Source organism: Mauremys reevesii, linkage group 1 (genome assembly GCF_016161935.1).
Source record: "Mauremys reevesii isolate NIE-2019 linkage group 1, ASM1616193v1, whole genome shotgun sequence".
In the NCBI taxonomy this organism is placed as follows: Eukaryota; Metazoa; Chordata; order Testudines; family Geoemydidae; genus Mauremys; species Mauremys reevesii.
Genome location: NC_052623.1, coordinates 38,197,760 through 38,215,235, shown reverse-complemented (window position 1 = coordinate 38,215,235; position 17,476 = coordinate 38,197,760).

Sequence of the window (17,476 nt, the reverse complement as noted above, 5' to 3'; positions counted from 1 at the left end):
AAGTCAGTCAACACCCCGACTTACAAAGAGAGGCAAGACTATTATCAGACACTGTACTCTGCCTTGGCTGTTTAATAAAACAATGTTTGGGTTTTTTTACCTGCAATAAAAGTTTAATCATTAAGCTAAAAAAGAAATTATACCACATCCCACAGAATGTAGGTGAGGTTCCCATCTCTTCAGGTAAAAGCACAAATAATTGTAATAAATCTGTACCCTGTTCTATGCCCAGCTGAAACATTGTTTGGTTACCAGAATAAATCCTTTGTCTAAATGAGAATTTACCTTCAATAGTTACATACTTATTCCCTACGTTTCCTGACATGCAGCTATTTTCAGTCTGTTAAACACACACATGTGGAATACGTTCACAGCTTATTAGCAAAGGAAAAGATAAGTGGGTGTCCTTCTTTTTCTTCTTCTTTATTATATACAAAGAAGTCCTGCAAATTGCTCCCAATACCCACAAAGGCATGATTTTTACTTTAGAGATACCAGTACTATCAAATCGTGTCTTCCCTGTTTGACGCTGGATGTTTCCTTGGAGGACTAGAAAACTGGAATGGGAGCTTCATCAGCCCTTTACTTAAAAGGAAGGGGAGGTGAGTCTTTACCAAGGACCTTTCCACCCAACTCTTTGTGGGGCACTACAGCTAAATAATTGTAAAAAAAATCTAAATCGTCTGACTCAAAGTCCCAGATACTCTCAATTACTTAGTTACTTCTGCTGCCATATTCCTACTCATTGGTGACTACAGACTCTAGAAAGAAAGACAGGATGGAAAAGACATATGAAAACAAGCAGAAATCTACTCCACACATGCCTTTTAGGACATCTTACATGGCAAAGAAACAAAGGCCATTTGTTTCTTTGGCAGGTCATATTTAATATTTATTTTAACCAATATTTTTCAAAGGAGACCATATCATAGAACTGTGGAGAAAGTGAATTATATAGATTATATACAAATCATGTTATACAAAACCATGTTTCCTAATGTAATGTACTTTTCACATATACAGTGGAGTGGCAATCAAATTGGTATACAAAATGTGACCTTTTTATTCAGTAATATACATCATAGAATCATAGAAGATTAGGGTTGGAAGAGACCTCAGGAGGTCATCTAGTCCAACCCCCTGCTCAAAGCAGGACCAATGCCACCACCAACTAAATCATCCCAGCCAGGGCTTTGTCAAGCCGGGCCTTAAAAACCTCTAAGGAAGGAGATTCCACCACCTCCCCAGGTAACCCATTCCAGTGCTTCACCACCCTCCTAGTGAAATAGTTTTTCCTAATATCCAACCTAGACCTCCCGCACTGCAACTTGAGACCATTGCTCCTTGTTCTGTCATCTGCCACTACTGAGAACAGCTGAGCTGCACCCTCTTTGGAACCCTTCTTCAGGTAGTTAAAGGCTGCTATCAAATCCCCCCTCATTCTTCTCTTCTGTGGACTAAACAAGCCCAGTTCCCTCAGCCTCTCATCATAAGTCATGTGCCCCAGCCCCCCGATCATTTTTGTTGCCCTCTACCAGGATGGCCCAGAGGGGGGGGCAAGAGGGGCAATTTGTCCCAGGCCCCGAGCCCCACGTGGGCCCCCACCAGAGTTTTTCGGGGCCCCTGGAGCGGGGTCCCTCACTCGCTCCGGGGGGCCCAGAAAACTCTTGTGCGGCCGGGCGCAGGAGCTTCTGCCGCTTCCGGTCTTTGCCGGCGGGGGGTCCTTCCGCCCCGGAGCGGAAGGACCGCCCGCTGGCGAATTACCACCGAAGACGGAGCGGGACCCGCCGCCGAAGTTCAGCCCGGTCTTCGGCGGTAATTCGGCGGCGGGGGGCCCTTCCGTTCCGGGACCCACCGCCGAAGTGCCCTGAAGACCCGCGGCGGGGGCCCCCCTCCACCGAATTACCGCCGAAGACCGGGCTGCGCTTCGGCGGTGGGTCCCGCTTCGGCGGTAATTTGGCGGCGGGGGGTCCCCGCCGCGGGTCTTCGGGGCACTTCGCCAGCGGGTCCAGGAACGGAAGGGCCCCCCGCCGCCGAAGACCCCAGGCCCCCGGAATCCTCTGGGCGGCCCTGCCCTCTACTGGACACTCTCCAATTTGTCCACATCCCTTCTGCCATGGGGGGCCCAAAACTGGATGCAAGATGTGGCCTCACCAGTACCAAATAGAGGGGAATCATTGCTTCCCTCAATCTGCTGGCAATGCTCCTACTAATGCAGCCCAATATGCTGTTAGCCTTCTTGGCAACAAGGGCACACTGCTGACTCCTATCCAGTTTCTCGTCCACTGTAATCCCCATGTCCTTTTCTAAAGAACTGCTGCCTAGCCAGTCAGCCCCCAGCCTGTAGCAGTGCATGAGATTCTTCCCTCCTAAGGACCCTGCACGTGTCCTTGTTGAACCTCGTCAGATTTCTTTTGGTCCAATCCTCCAATTTGTCTAGGTCACTCTGGACCCTATCTCTACCCTCCAGTATATCTACCTCTTCCCCCAGCTTAGTGTCATCTGTGAACTTGCTGAGGGTGCAATCCATCCCATCATCCAGATCATTAATAAAAATGTTGAACAAAACCGGCACAGGATCGACCCCTGGGGCACTACACTTGATACCAAAATATCCCCTTTTGTCACTTTTGTTTGCTTACATCCTGAAATCCTTAATGGACACAATTTCCTTTGATGTCAATGTGTATGAACTACAGGATTGGGCCCTAAATTATAGCATTGGCACAGGTATCTCTGCTAAGCACCATTTTGAAAATGTAATTCCATATACTTAAGGCAAAATACTGTCTGTGTATTTCTTAGACTGCAGTTGCATGGCTGGTTACACATGCCTCAATCTTGAGACTGGGGCTGGCTTCAATTTTGGATTCTCAGAGCAAAACTGAACATTTGCACAATTAGGAATTTCCTTATGTTTTCCTGATTTTGCAGTGAATTTGTTCCAACTCCCTGGTTTCAATGGGAGCTTTGACAGTAATTTGGAATTTGGGTGGGGTGAAACCCCCATTTGAAAGAAACTTGTGACAAGAAATGTCTCATTTCCTATTGTGTGTTCAAAGGGACCACAGTGCATTAATAGCTGATTGGCTACTGCTTCTGTGCAAGTAATTGCCCCTTTGACACCAGCTTTCCCACAGTAACACAAACCCCATACAGTTGTGTTTGTGTGCACAGTGGATACTTACCATCATATTACTCCACACTTCATTTTTAACTTCTACTGAAGCTTAGTTGTTTTTTATCCCTTCCCCACATATCTACTTTATACAAACAGGAAAAATGTCACCACCACAATTTGTTGTTCCAGGACATATGCAATAACTTCTCGCCCAGGCCATAATTTCATACTCACTGTGGTTAGTTTTCCCAATAGAAAAGGAAACTGCAAGCTCTGCATTTAAGCAATCAGAACAAAGAGGCCCTTAAGCAGTTCAGTGTGTTAACTCCTTGATTCCCAAATCCTCAGTATAGTCAGAACCACATCAAAGAAGACAGCTAAAATTCAGTACAGTGCAGCTAATTTCATCATACCTGTTGCATAAAGTTAAAACAATAAATAACAGAGGGAGGGAGACACAAAAAGGACTAAGCAAGGGAGAAAAGGTATATGAGATTTGAAAAGACATGGCGAGTGAATGAGATAGAGGTTGCCTCTATTTGTTTACTGGACACCTTCAAAAATGTGACATTTATATCAGCACTCAAGGAACATTTCCTCAGAGGAAACATCTCCAACTACCAGTCGTCTTCTTCAGACACTCCAGCAGTGCCTGTTCTCCATCAGCATTTTAAATTATTTCCAGTCAGGATTCAGACCTGGCACACATCTGTCAGATTGCCTAGCTGAACGCTCTTCTCATGGCTATGGAACATGTCCAACAGGGCTGTTAGACCAGGGAGAGAGGTTACGGGCTACAATACCATTAATAGCTGATGATACTTTGCTCTATATCTTCTGATTGAGTATGTACAATGCTGTATCTCTCCCCAGCAACTCCAGTGTTTGAATGAAACTGGAATATGGGTAACATAAGAATTGGCTCAGGTTCAGCTCAAATAACAGACATAATGTTGGTAAGAAGGAAAAAACATTTTGAGGAAGCTGTGACTGAGAAAACCTCTCCCTGAGTAAACCTCTGCCACTGGTTGCCATGGTACTGGCCAGATTAGTATTCAGTCCTTATGGACTCTTTACTGCCCTTGGATATCCACTGTACAAAAACCAAAAACACCTTATCCCTCTTTTACAGCTATTCTGGAGCCGGCATCCTCTCCTCTAAGATACAGACCTAGCCACTGTGATCCAAACTGTGATCACCTCCAGGCTGGTTTGCTCCTACATGCTGGCAGTGAAGGCCACACAGAGGTTACTAAGGGCACAGCTACACTGGAGAGTTTACAGTGGCACAGCTGCACTGATGCAGCTGTGCTGCTGTAAGCTCTCTAATGTAGCCACTCTAAGCTGATGGGAGAGAGCTCTTCCGTCGTCATTAACTACTCCAGCCCCCATGAGCAGCAGAAGCTATGCCGGAGAAGCTCTCCCACTGACATAGCGCTGTCCACACTAGCACTTATGTTAGTACAACTTATGTCACTCAGGGGGATTATGCCAATATAAACTGCAGTGTAGACACAGCCTCAGCAGTGCCCAGTTGCTAGGTAAGAAAGAAGTACAGGAATGTATCACACCAATTCTCCACACTCTCTACTCGCTCTTTGTTCAATTCATGGTTCATTTTGAAATCCTGGTTTATGATCCCTATTTTGTAGTCTCTCACTGAGCCTTACCTTAGGAAATGCCTCTACCTTTACACCCCACCAGGAGAGCTGTGACTGACAGGAAACTTGTACCTAACAGTCCCCAGATACAAACCTCTTGGGCCTGGAGTCAGTGTGTTCTCAGGGAAAAGGGGACAGGACAAACCTGAATCTTGCCTCTCCAAGGGCATGATGCAAGACTCATCTCTTTCTGTAGGTCTTTCCTAAGCAGCGGATGGTCTGGCAGTATTTCTGCAGGAAAATGACAATAAAGATCAATCCTGCCGGGGGAAATAGTTTTTAAGAACAGAGCGGTGGAGAATTCTCCCAAAAGCAACATATTGTAATATGTTAATTGTACATACTGTGATACGTTAGACTCATAAGTATAGATATGAAGCAAAGGAAGAATTGAAGGCTAATTTGTGGCTTAAATATGCATAATGAATTTGGTGCTGTTGTATGGAGCTGGACTGACAAATTCTTTGTGCAAAAAAGTGGGAATATTTTAAAATATTTGTATGATTCTGATGTGTGCCACACTAGTGTTTAGGATTTAGTATACAAATACTAGTCTAAAAACACTTCAGCTTTCATCATCCCAAGCCATAATTATTTTCGGTTCTTTCAGGGTTATATATGTAGAGCTATAAATGCCACCTAGTGGTCTTAACTGATTTGACAAGCTTTTATCAATTTGATATTCAAAAGCTTAGGGTTTGCTACAAGCGTCTGTGGCCCTACATAAGTCCTTTTGAAGTCAATGAGATTACTCACATGATTACACTGAGTATGTGCTTAAGTAATTTGCTAATTTAGAGCCTTGGCAAGTTATTCTGCAGGAAGCAGGCTATCTAAAGGGGTAGACACAGACAAGAGTATTATTTTGGGTGGTACAAATGAAAACAAGATTGATGGGATGGAAATAAGAAAAGGAAGATTTGGAAATAAACATTTTATTTAATTTAGTATACTCTTACCTTTCAGATAGATATGGTGTGTGTGTGTGTGTGTGTGTGTGTGTGTGTGTGTGTGTGTGTGTGTGTGTGTGTGTGTGTGTGTGTGAGTGAGTGAGAGAGAGATCAAAACAGCCACGAGGGAATAAAAAGAAAATTTAAGCTGACTGTTAGTGCAAATGTCTTAGAGGGTGAGATCTATTAATTTGTGGGAAAGTCTCAAGAGAAGTGGTAGAAGACCCATTATTTTAGATAATTAAAATTAGACTCGTCAAGGTTTATTCTCTATACTTAGGTGTCAAGATGCCTCAGAGAAAATATATGTTACAGACAGCTTTGGATAATATTGCTATTTAAGAGGAGTATATGGTAATGCAAATGAAAAAGATGTGGTTGGCTAACAGCACTGGATACTACTTTTCTTAACCACTAACTATATTCCAGATTACCCTCAAGGCATTTATAACCATTATTCTCCTCATGATCATCACTGAAATTATTACTCAGGAAATGATTTATAAAATAAATCAATATTAATAGTCTTTTCTTAACTTATGGTACAATTAGGGTCAGACTGATACATTTTTCTCCAACACCTAAATTGCACTTTTGACATTCAAGTTTTATAGTTATAGTGCTCAGAATGCTAGGATGAGTAAAATGTTGCCCTGACAACTTCTGGGGGCTAGACGTAATCCAGAGGGATTTTTTATAACTAAAGATGGTCTCTTTCATCTCCTGGAGTGACAGATTCCTTCTTGTCTTTCCATAGCATGGTGCAGTGATCTGAGAGTGCCTCTTGTTTGATTCATCATTGGTTATGATCTGGTGATTAAGGTCCCAGTTCAGCAAAGAGCTTGAGCATATGCTTACTTCAAATGTGCTTAAACAACACTGACTTGAATGTGCCTTTCTGAATCAGGGTCTTACTAGGGATATCTGTATTCCTTATTACTGTAGAAACTTATTCACAGAATAATTGCCATATAACACCTGTTTGCACAAAGAACGGTCATTCCCCAAGTACCACCCACTTACATGAATGTGCATAAACAGTAATGCTCCAAGATATAATTAAGTCATCCAGGTAACAGTAAGAGATCTCTTCCCTGTCATTGCTTTCCCGGAAGATGTTGTGATACTTGTGTAGACAAGCTTCTATATACTAGTTTGTACTATGATTTCAGATACAGTCAAATGCTTATGCTCTTTTAGTCCTTCCCACCATTTTGAGACAGACAGATCATAAAAATGTCCTTGTTTTTAGGAAAAATATGATGGGTTGGGAGCTCCCTGCTATCTGGATGATGCGTGACTATTTAGGAGCTGAGTTAAGGTTGTTTTTTGGAATATGCAGTATGATGTTTTTAAATATGTACCTTTCCTTAAGAAATTGTTAGGCATCTGAGAGCCTTAAAGGAAAAGGGAAACAAAACATTGGTGGAGAAAGGGGCTTTCAAACTCAGGGGAGCTACAGGATACATCCATCTTCTAGGACAAAAAAGAATTGCCAAGGATTAACCATTTTAGTACCAGAAGTATGTATGCTGGGCCAAAATCCCCTTTTGAATTATTTGCCCTTATATAATTATGTGCATGGAGTTTTGAAAGAGAGGAGTTTGGACCGTAGGAAATGTTTCTATCAGCAGCTGTTTCATAAGTGTAATTACACACATCTTGAATCACTCTTGAACAACGTGGGTGTTGTGGCGGTAGAGGGAAGCAACCAAGACAGTGGCCTGAGTAATTAGCCGTAATAAAATTACTGTATCTATGTATGCTGATTGCTAACCACAATAACCTAAATAGGAATTATGTGTATAAACCCCCATCCACTTCTTCATATACTATTTGCTTAGAAATTACAAAATCAAGATCATATTTGCTGCAACAAGACTGTAAAGTGCAAGGTCGGAGTAAATATTTAGTGCAAGGCACAGATGTTTAGCAGCATGACTTCCCAACATTATTTCATGAAATACCCTGATCTGAGTTTGCCTGATGATCACCCGGGGTTGGCAATTTCAGTGTGATTTGATATAGTTATCTGGAAACCTATAGATGATAAACGCTGTGCTCTGTTTTCAAAGTTTATTCCCTCTCCAAAACTGAGGTAATAAGACATGATGGGGGCTAATTAAGCTACAACAAGTCAGGAAAAAGATCTTGGAGTCATCATGGATAGTTCTCTGAAGATGTCCACGCAGTATGCAGAGGCGGTCAAAAAAGCAAACAGGATGTTAGGAATCTTTAAAAAGGGGATAGAGAATAAGACTGAGAATATATTATTGCCCTTATATAAATCCATGGTACGCCCACATCTCGAATACTGTGTACAGATGTGGTCTCCTCACCTCAAAAAAGATATTCTAGCACTAGAAAAGGTTCAGAAAAGGGCAACTAAAATGATTAGGGGTTTAGAGAGGGTCCCATACGAGGAAAGATTAAAGAGGCTAGGACTCTTCAGCTTGGAAAAGAGAAGACTAAGAGGGGATATGATAGAGGTATATAAAATCATGAGTGATGTTGAGAAAGTGGATAAGGAAAAGTTATTTACTTATTCTCATAATGCAAGAACTAGGGGTCACCAAATGAAACTAATAGGCAGCAGGTTTAAAACAAATAAAAGGAAGTTCTTCTTCATGCAGCGCACAGTCAACTTGTGGAACTCCTTACCTGAGGAGGTTGTGAAGGCTAGGACTATAACAATGTTTAAAAGGGGACTGGATAAATTCTTGGTGGCTAAGTCCATAAATGGCTATTAGCTAGGATGGGTAAGAATGGGGTCCCTAGCCTCTGTTCGTCAGAGGATGGAGATGGATGGCAGGAGAGAGATCACTTGATCATTGCCTGTTAGGTTCACTCCCTCTGGGGCACCTGGCATTGGCCACTGTCGGTAGACAGATACTGGGCTAGATGGACCTTTGGTCTGACCCGGTACGGCCGTTCTTATGTTCTTATGTTCTTACCTCCCAAGGGGATAATTAGAGTATCTAAAATGACCTACTGCAAAGGATATATTGCTGAATCTTGTGCTTTTTATCCACAGAACCTGAAAACTGAAAATCAAAGTTGTTGTTTTTTAAAAAGTAAAGAATCAATGTGTAAGTTTCAAAAAATAAAACTAAGCATTTTCTGTCTTAGGTGACACACAGACGGGGCTGATGGGAGTGGGGGAAAGGGAGGACAATTGCACTGGGGTAAGAGCTTAGAGTCCCCCATAAAGCTCTATGGGGGACTCTAAGAGGGAGGGGCGGGGCCCCAGCAAACATGATGTTCTGGAGCCCCAATTATCTCTAGGCAGCCCTGCACACAGAGCACAGTTGTGTTGATTATAGTCAGTGGTTGACAGATACCAGATTTTACACCTTGGCACTGCACTGGTTATCAGAGTGAAGTCATGTACGTCCCAGCCCACTACAGACCCTTTGCTTCCCCTCCACTGCAGAAGTGCATGGGGATAGAAAGAGACTGCCACAAAGGGAGACACAACCCCAGCAGAAACCTGTAGGGGGCATCTTGGAGGTGTACCCTGTGCCTGGGAGAGGGGAGCAGACAGCAGCAACTTGGGGGCTTTGTAGATGCAGCCTAAGGTAGGACTGGAAGGGTATATATGGTAAGAGAGGAGAAAGAGCTTTCCGGCCACTCACACACAGCACTCGGGCACATTGTGGGGCACCAGGAGTATCTCCAAGAGGCAGTCTGAAGCATAGTTTGCTCACTCACTCCTGGCACGGCCTGGAGAAGGAGTGAAGAACAAATGTGCACATAGCTGTCACACTGTGAGGGTGCCTCCCAGCCTTGGAGCCCTGCAGGTTTCTCAGAAGTCAAACAATATTATGACTGACATACTATGTTCTGTAATCTCCTAAGAGTGCATGACAGCACTTTACCAGGTCAAAGTGTCCACGTGTTATTTGGCCTTCAGACACAAGTTCTACTCTGAAAAGCTACGTTTTCAGAAATGTGTAACAATGTACCATGCACTATAAAAGGATGGGCAGTAGCACTGAAGTGTCATTAATCACGACAAAGTCTGAGATTCATAGACTCCAAGGCCAGAAGAGCCAGTCTGACCTTCAGTATAACTCAGGCCATAGAACTTCCGCAAAATAATTCCTTTTGAACTAGAGCAAATCTTTTAAAAATTTAATCCAATCTTGATTTCAAAATTGTCAGTGATGGAGAATCCACCTCAGCCTTGGGTAAATTGTTCCAATGGGTAATTACCCTTGCTGTTACAAATGTACAACTTATTTTCAGTCTGGATTTGTCTAGCTTCAACTTCCAGCCATGAATTGTGTTGCACTTTTCTCTGCTAGACTGAAGAGCTCAATGTCAAAAAAATTTTCCCCATGCTGGTACTTACAGATTGTCAGCAAAGCACCCCTTAACTTACCCTTTGTTAAGCTCAGTAGACTGAGCTCCTTCAGTCTATCGCTATGTCATGTTTTCTAATTCTTTAATCAGTCTTGTGGTTCTTCTCTGAACCCTCTCCAATTTATCAGCATCCTTCTTGAATTCTGGACACCAGAACTGGACATAATATTGTAGCAGTGGTCACACCAATGCCAAATACAGAGGTAAAATAACCTCTCTACTCCTATTGGAGAGTCCCTTGTTTATGCACTCATGGATCTCATTAGCCCTTTTGGTCACAGTGTCAGCCTGATAGCTCATGTCCGGCTGATTAGCCAACAACACTCCAAAACCATTTTCAGAGTTGCTGTTTCCCAGGATAGAGTCCCCCATCCTGTAAGTATCGCCTACATTCTTTGTTTGTAAATGTATAAGCTTACATGTAACCATATTAAAACACATATAGTTTGCTTGAGCCCAGCATACCAAATGATCCAGATTGCTCTGTATCAGTGACATGTCCTCTTCGTTATTTACCACTCCCCCAATTTTTGTATCATCGGAAAACTTTATTAATGATGATTTTATGTTCTCTGTCAGGTCATTGATCAAAATGTTAAATAGGGCCAAGAACCAATCCCTGCAGGACCCCACTAGAAACATGCCCAATTGATTATTCCCCATTTACAATTATATTTGGAGATGTATCAGTTAGCCAGTTTTTAATCCATGTAATATGTGCCACGTTAATTTGGGGTTGTTCTAGTTTTGAATCAAAATGTCATGCAGTATCAAGGCAGAATGCCAATGTAAAAATTACTATTTGAATTTAATTACAGGGCTAGAGACTAAAAGATTGAGATTGATCCTATCATAGACATACCAGACATTAGTATTTATTATTTGCATTGCAGGTGTTGTACAAACAGTTCAAGAATAGGAGAATTTCCTGTGTTGTGTACAAAAAAATTGGCAATGGTTAGGCCACTGGTACATTGAGACTGCTGCCTATCATGTTGGCCAATATCGTCTCATTGTTTCCTTGTACTCTGTCTGTCTGTATCCATCGGTTGTGTGGTGTATTGAGGACTGTGTTGGAATTGCAAGTTATCACTTTAAAAGAGTGCGGCAGCAGGACAATTTTCCAAGCCAACACTACTTTGCTCACAGGGCTAGGAAATTGGCCAACATGGGTGCCAGAAATCTATGGCACCAAAAAGAAGGTCTGAACATCTACTGTGATGCTGTATGATTGAAATATGACCATGTATATCATTAATATTGCCAATGCAACAAATCTTGTACAAAGCATGTCATGTGAGGTGTCAATGGAAAAGTTATGATTTGCTAAGTATGATTATCCTGTTTATATGCATATATCATGTTTGCATTTGAAGTTATGAATATTGGCTATATACCTGTACCACCATTGTGTTTGTTCCTGGGGTAACACCCACAAAGTAGTTTACATCCACATTGTGAATGGACTTTTCAAGCTTGATGGCTCATTAAGGACACTTAATTCTCACAATGGGCCATAGAAGAAACTCATTCTGCCCACAGAAGTCTTCCTGTGGACACCTTAGCACAGATATGGCCTATGGCTGCCCCCATGAGTCAGCAAGACATGTAAGTGCATGTGACCTGCTCATGTGACCCTAGACTCCATCTTGTGCCAGTAATTTTTCACAGACTGCGTCATGAGCTTTGTTTGGGACAATAAAATTCCAAGCACATGGTGGAGGATATAAAAGACCCCTGAAACATCTCCATCTTGTCTCTTTCCTGCTCTGATTCGCTGGACTGTGGATTTACAACTAAAATGAGGATATTGGACTATTTGAGGAGCTTCCAATCTTTTGGCAGTTTCCAGAGACTTTACAAGCCAGCATCACTGCTACTAACCTGAGATAAGAGCTTTGCAATGATTGTATGCATATGATCTATTAACCATTCTTAACTCTTGTCTTCTTTTCTTTATTAATAAAACTTTAGATTTTAGTTACTAAAGTTTTGGCAGCAGCGTGATTATTGGAGAAGATCTGAGTTATATATTGACCTGGCTATATGCCTGATCTCTTGAGATCAGAAGAACCCTTTTTTTTATCAAATTGGTTTTCAATAACCACTCATCATAAAGTCTAGTGTCTGGGTGGTGAAATACATACTGGAATGCTTAAGGAGACGGCATTTTTGGCTTCTTGTTAACCAGTGCGGTGAGGCAGAAGTTTACTTTTGTTACTGGCTTGATGTAATCTAATGATAGAATAACCACCAGATTAGGGTGAATCTGCCCTCAGCAGTTTGTCCTGAATCTGGCATCCTCCGCTGTGACCCACTGAGGCACGGTGATAGCTACCCTTCTGCAAGATGCCCTCCAGCCCACCTTTCAGGTTGTGATGGGTTATTATGATATGTATTACAGTGGTGCCAGGATGAGGCACCACTGTGCTGGGCGCTGATCAAGCATAAAATAAAGACAGCTGCTGACCATAACAGCTTACATGCTAAATCACGTACTAGAGACAGGCTCATGCTGCTGCTTTTCAGAGCAGCACTAAGGCACTCCCCTTTCAAGCATTATCCTTCCTCCTCTCTACAAGCCTAGCCTACCTATTCTGCACTGAGCAGGATGGTTCAGGGACTGGCTGCCTGGCCAGCACCCTTCCCTTCCAATGCAGCTCTTAGGAGTAAGAAGTTGATTTTAGTCCGAGTTTATATTGCTGCACCCCATCTCTCTCTACTGAGAAGTTCCTTTGAATGGTAGAGAACCCTCCAAGCTTGTTCGTTAGCTACACATTTACCATGCAGTTTTTATTAATGAGCTGTCTGCAGTTTAAAACCATGACAGTGTTGGGATGCATGTGGGGGATGGTAGGCAAAGGGGGAAGATAATCTGATCTAGTCCCATCTCAAAGACACTAGAAACCATATACATTTAGAAACCTAAAAGGGCTTTGGTTATGGAAACACTACAGTTCATTTTATTTTGTCAGAATAGAGTTGGCCCAATCTCCCCCCTTTTTGCTGAGTCTCTCTACCCCAGGGGTAGGCAACCTATGGCACGCGTGCTAAAGGCAGCATGAGAGCTGATTTTCAGTGGCACTCACACTGCCTGGGTCCTGGCCACTGGTCCGGAGGGGCTCTGCGTTTTAATTTAATTTTAAATGAAGCTTCTTAAATATTTTAAAAACCTTATTTACTTTACATACAACAATACATTATAGACTTATAGAAAGAGACCTTCTAAAAACGTTAAAATGTATGACTGGCACACAAAACCTTAAATTAGAGAGAATAAATGAAGACTCGGCACACCACTTCTGAAAGGTTGCCGATCCCTGCTCTATCCATGTCCTTCTGTGACTATGTAGTTGTGCTTAACTCTGTAGGAGCTCTGTCACAACTTAAGAGGATTTGTGCTGAGAAACAAAGGCAAACCCTTAGGAACTAGAAGCATTTGTTTTTAAGAAGCTTAAAACAAGAACTTGCCCTAGAAAAGGACAAAACTGTAAAGCTGAAACATCCTGAAATCTAAAGGCATCTATAAGAGGGAGCAGCCACTTATGTTATGGCTTTTATGGTAGAAAATTGCCAGCATGACAGGAAATGAAAGGAGGGTGGGGTGAAGCAGTTAATTGGTTTTTAAAAACATTGATAGAATAGGGTAAACACTATTTAAAGGCTGTAATCCCTATGGAAGGAATAATTAATTAAAAACAGAAAGGAAAAAGAGGCCTGAAAAAAGGAAGATAACTGAATCAGGTGACCTGAAGGGTGAAAGGTCAAACCTTGGGGAGTTATAAAAAGAAATTTTTTCATTCAAAAGACAAGAAAAAGGTTAGCTATTTACTTAGTGTTGCAAGGAGTATTTTTGTTGAAAAGTTATAGAATGTTTGTTGTTCTCAGTTTTTATTTCTTTACTTGGTTTAGATTTATTGTCTGCTTTTATATATGAATAGCCAATTCTCGTATATCTGAATTGTATCATTGCTGAAGTCATTTAGAGAGAAGATTAGCCAATAAGAATAGGTGAGAATCTGAACATGATGTATACTTGTTAGCTTAATGTCTGTAATGCCTAATGGTATTTGCAAAAGCGCTCTCCTGTCTTTTTTTTTTTCTCCTCTGTTAGAATAAAGGCAATTGAAAGCACAACACTAAACTAAAAGTTTAGGAGATGATGGCTTAACACTTACTTCTATATAATACTATCACATATAAACACAACTTAATATCCTATCTATGGAGAAACTTATGTGGAAACATTCTTGTTTGTCACAAGCACAAAAATAAGGCAAAGGATGAAAATCACCCTATACAGAGGGCCAATAAAAAGCTTATGCACTACTTAAGCTCTCTAGGAGAACTGAAATGGTCTATCCTTATCCTTGCCTTCTGCAAAAGAGGTGAATTTCACCTAGTGTCAGACTTGTGTGAAATGCTGCATATGTGTGTAGATTGTGATATACACCAGGGACAGAGCATGGGAACTCTATACTCCAAGTTTTTCAGCTTATTTAGAGACTTGTTTGGGGAAAACCTCTTCAAATGCTGGCAATTATGGTAGCAACCACCCATGAAAGCATCTGAGTTCTGCTCCTCCTGTGGCAGAAGATGGTGGAGGTAGCAGCCCAAAGATTCTTGTCTCCCCGTCTTTTAGTTGACAATTTAGACTGGATCATTCTTATCAAAGTTTCGGAGTAGAGCTGGGAGGGAAAAAAAACTATTTATCTGAAAATTATTTGCTGAAAAAAATGCACTTTCAGTAGAAACTATTTGTGAATTTGCCCTGCTTAGTTTGAGCTTGGAAAAAGACTTTGGGGCCAGCTTCAAAAAAGAGAGAGAGAGGGTCCTTTTATAATGTTTAGTCCTGGGCTTAGGGCACTCTCCTGGACTGTAGGAAACCTAGGATTGAAATCCCCCCTCTGGAGCTGGGACTTTAACTCAGTTCTCTCCTCCTAAGTGAGTATCCGCGTCACTAGGTTGTAGGGTATTCTGGGGTTGGTTGCTCTCGATTTCTTCTGTTGAAACTATTCTACTTTGTATAAGCACTTTTTGGAGCAGGTACTTGAAGTCAGGTCTACCCCCTGCTAGCTGAGTGCCCAAACCAACCGGCTATAAGCTAGTCTGCAATCAAGCTTTTCTGTTGAAACTGTTCCAACAGAACATAGCTTATTCATTGGGCCAGAGAGAGAGAGAGCAATGACTCTATAGTTTGGTGATTAAGTCACCTGGGAAGAAAGAGATGTGGATTCAAATCCTCTCTTGTCTGTTTCAGAGAAGGGATTTAAATCCATATCTCCTATCTCAAGGCTGAATGTGTATACCACCAGGCTCTAGGGTCATTTCTCTCTCTTTGGCCCAATGAATTTTTCAGTATTGTTCAAAGTGGAAGCACTTCAACAGAAGAGCTTCAGCCTAACCCATCCCCTAATAGCCTCATGGTTAGGATGTTCTCCTCAGAAGGGGAGACCTAAGTTCAAATTCGGGCTCTAGAGTGGGGATTTAAGTCTGGCTCTCCCCCAACCCAGTTAATTGCCCTACCCACTGGGTTAAAAGACAGTCACTCTTTTGCTGATGCTGGTCATTTAAAAGTGGCCCAAATGAAACATTTTGTAGGACCTGAAACAGACTTTTCCCATTTGGTGACACATTCTGAACATTTTCAGGGCTGAACTAACTGATTTTTTATTATTATTATTTGCCGGCTGAAGGGAAAAATCAAGTATTTGCCAAAGCTGTATTTGGGACCATTTAAAAGTTGAGTGGTCTTCCTGACCCTACAACCCATGCATAGCTTTACAGCCAATTAAAAGCAGGGTGTGGTTATTTAGAGCTATGCAAGTGTCATCTATGAAAGAGGGTAGGAGCCTTTACTTTGGGAACACTATCAAACTAAGGAAAACAAGTTCTCAATGAACTCCTAGACTTTAAGGCCAGAAGGGACTATCATGACTAGTCTGACCTCCTGCACATCGCAGGCAACAGAACCTCAACTACCTACTCCTGTAATAAGCCTGTAACCTCCAGCTAAGTTACTGAAGTCCTCAAATCTTGATTTAAAGGCTTCAAGTTACAGAGACTCCACCATTTACATTAGCACAAGCCAGCAAGTGATCCTGGTGCCCCATGCTGCAGAGGAAGGCAAACCTCCCCCACAGATCTTTGCTAATCAGACCTGGGCAAAAATTCCTTCCTGACCTCTAAAATGGTGATCACTTAGACCAGGGATCAGCAACCTTTGCCACACAGCCCGTCAGGGAAATCTGCTGGTGGGCCGGGATGGTTTGTTTACCTGCAGCATCCACAGGTTTGGCCGACTGCAGCTCCCACTGGCCTCGGTTTGCTATTCCAGGCCAATGGAAGCTGGGAAGCGGCACGGGCCGAGGGATGTGATCACATCACTTGGTTTCATTGTCTCCTAAGCCTGATGGATAAAAATGTAGTCTCTCTCTGTTCTTTATATCCCCAAAAGTCACTTAAAAGTCAGAGAGGCCTCTGGGGGTTCAGTCTCTTATACCCCAGAGAGACAGCTAATTTTCTGTCTCTCGAGGATAAAATCAGGATAATCCCTGCTGGTTTAGCTGGATAGCTTTGTTTACTGCTAGTATGTAAACTGAGATAAACCCACATTCCTTTGTCTAGGACAGACTTGTTTATCATCTTTATCTAGACTAGGCTGTCTAGTTTTTAACATGTTCTGGTAACATCATACAGAGAGAATTCATAGCTTCACAATTATATTAATAGTCAGCATATTATCAGCTTTCATATGATACCTCATAGGCATATTTTATGCAAATATTATTCAATAGTGTGTGTCCAGGGTGGGGTGACTAGACAGCAAATGTGAAAAATCGGGATGAGGGTGGGGGGTAATAGGAGCCTATATAAGAAAAAGACCCCAAAATTGGGACTGTCCCTATAAAATCGGGACATCTGGTCACCCTAGTCTAGGGGTCACAGAGATCATGTGAGCACAACTGCTTTGTAGTCACACTGCCTTCCTGCCAGTGATGCCCTCAACACACCTTCTTTTCCAGGGGCAAGGAGGAGGATGTCATAGTACCCAGTCAACCAGAGAGTCCCCCAGGCCAGCAGAATCCCCAGGTAGCTGATTATGCAGCTTTCTGGCTGGTTTACACTGCCACACTGTGGTGGAATTCTGGACCGAACTGGCAGCTACCTCTTTACCCAGGCAGCATTCTTAGAAATTAATATGTGCAATACACTGGAACAAATGTAATGTAGTGTATTTGTGTATGTTTAAGTCTGCCCAAACCAGCTGTTTTTGAGTCTGCTGAACAAAACCTGAATATTGGGAATTTGGTTTGGAAGATCACATTTTAAATATTTGTGGTATAATGTAACAACAAGAAAAAAGGCTGTTCCAGAGG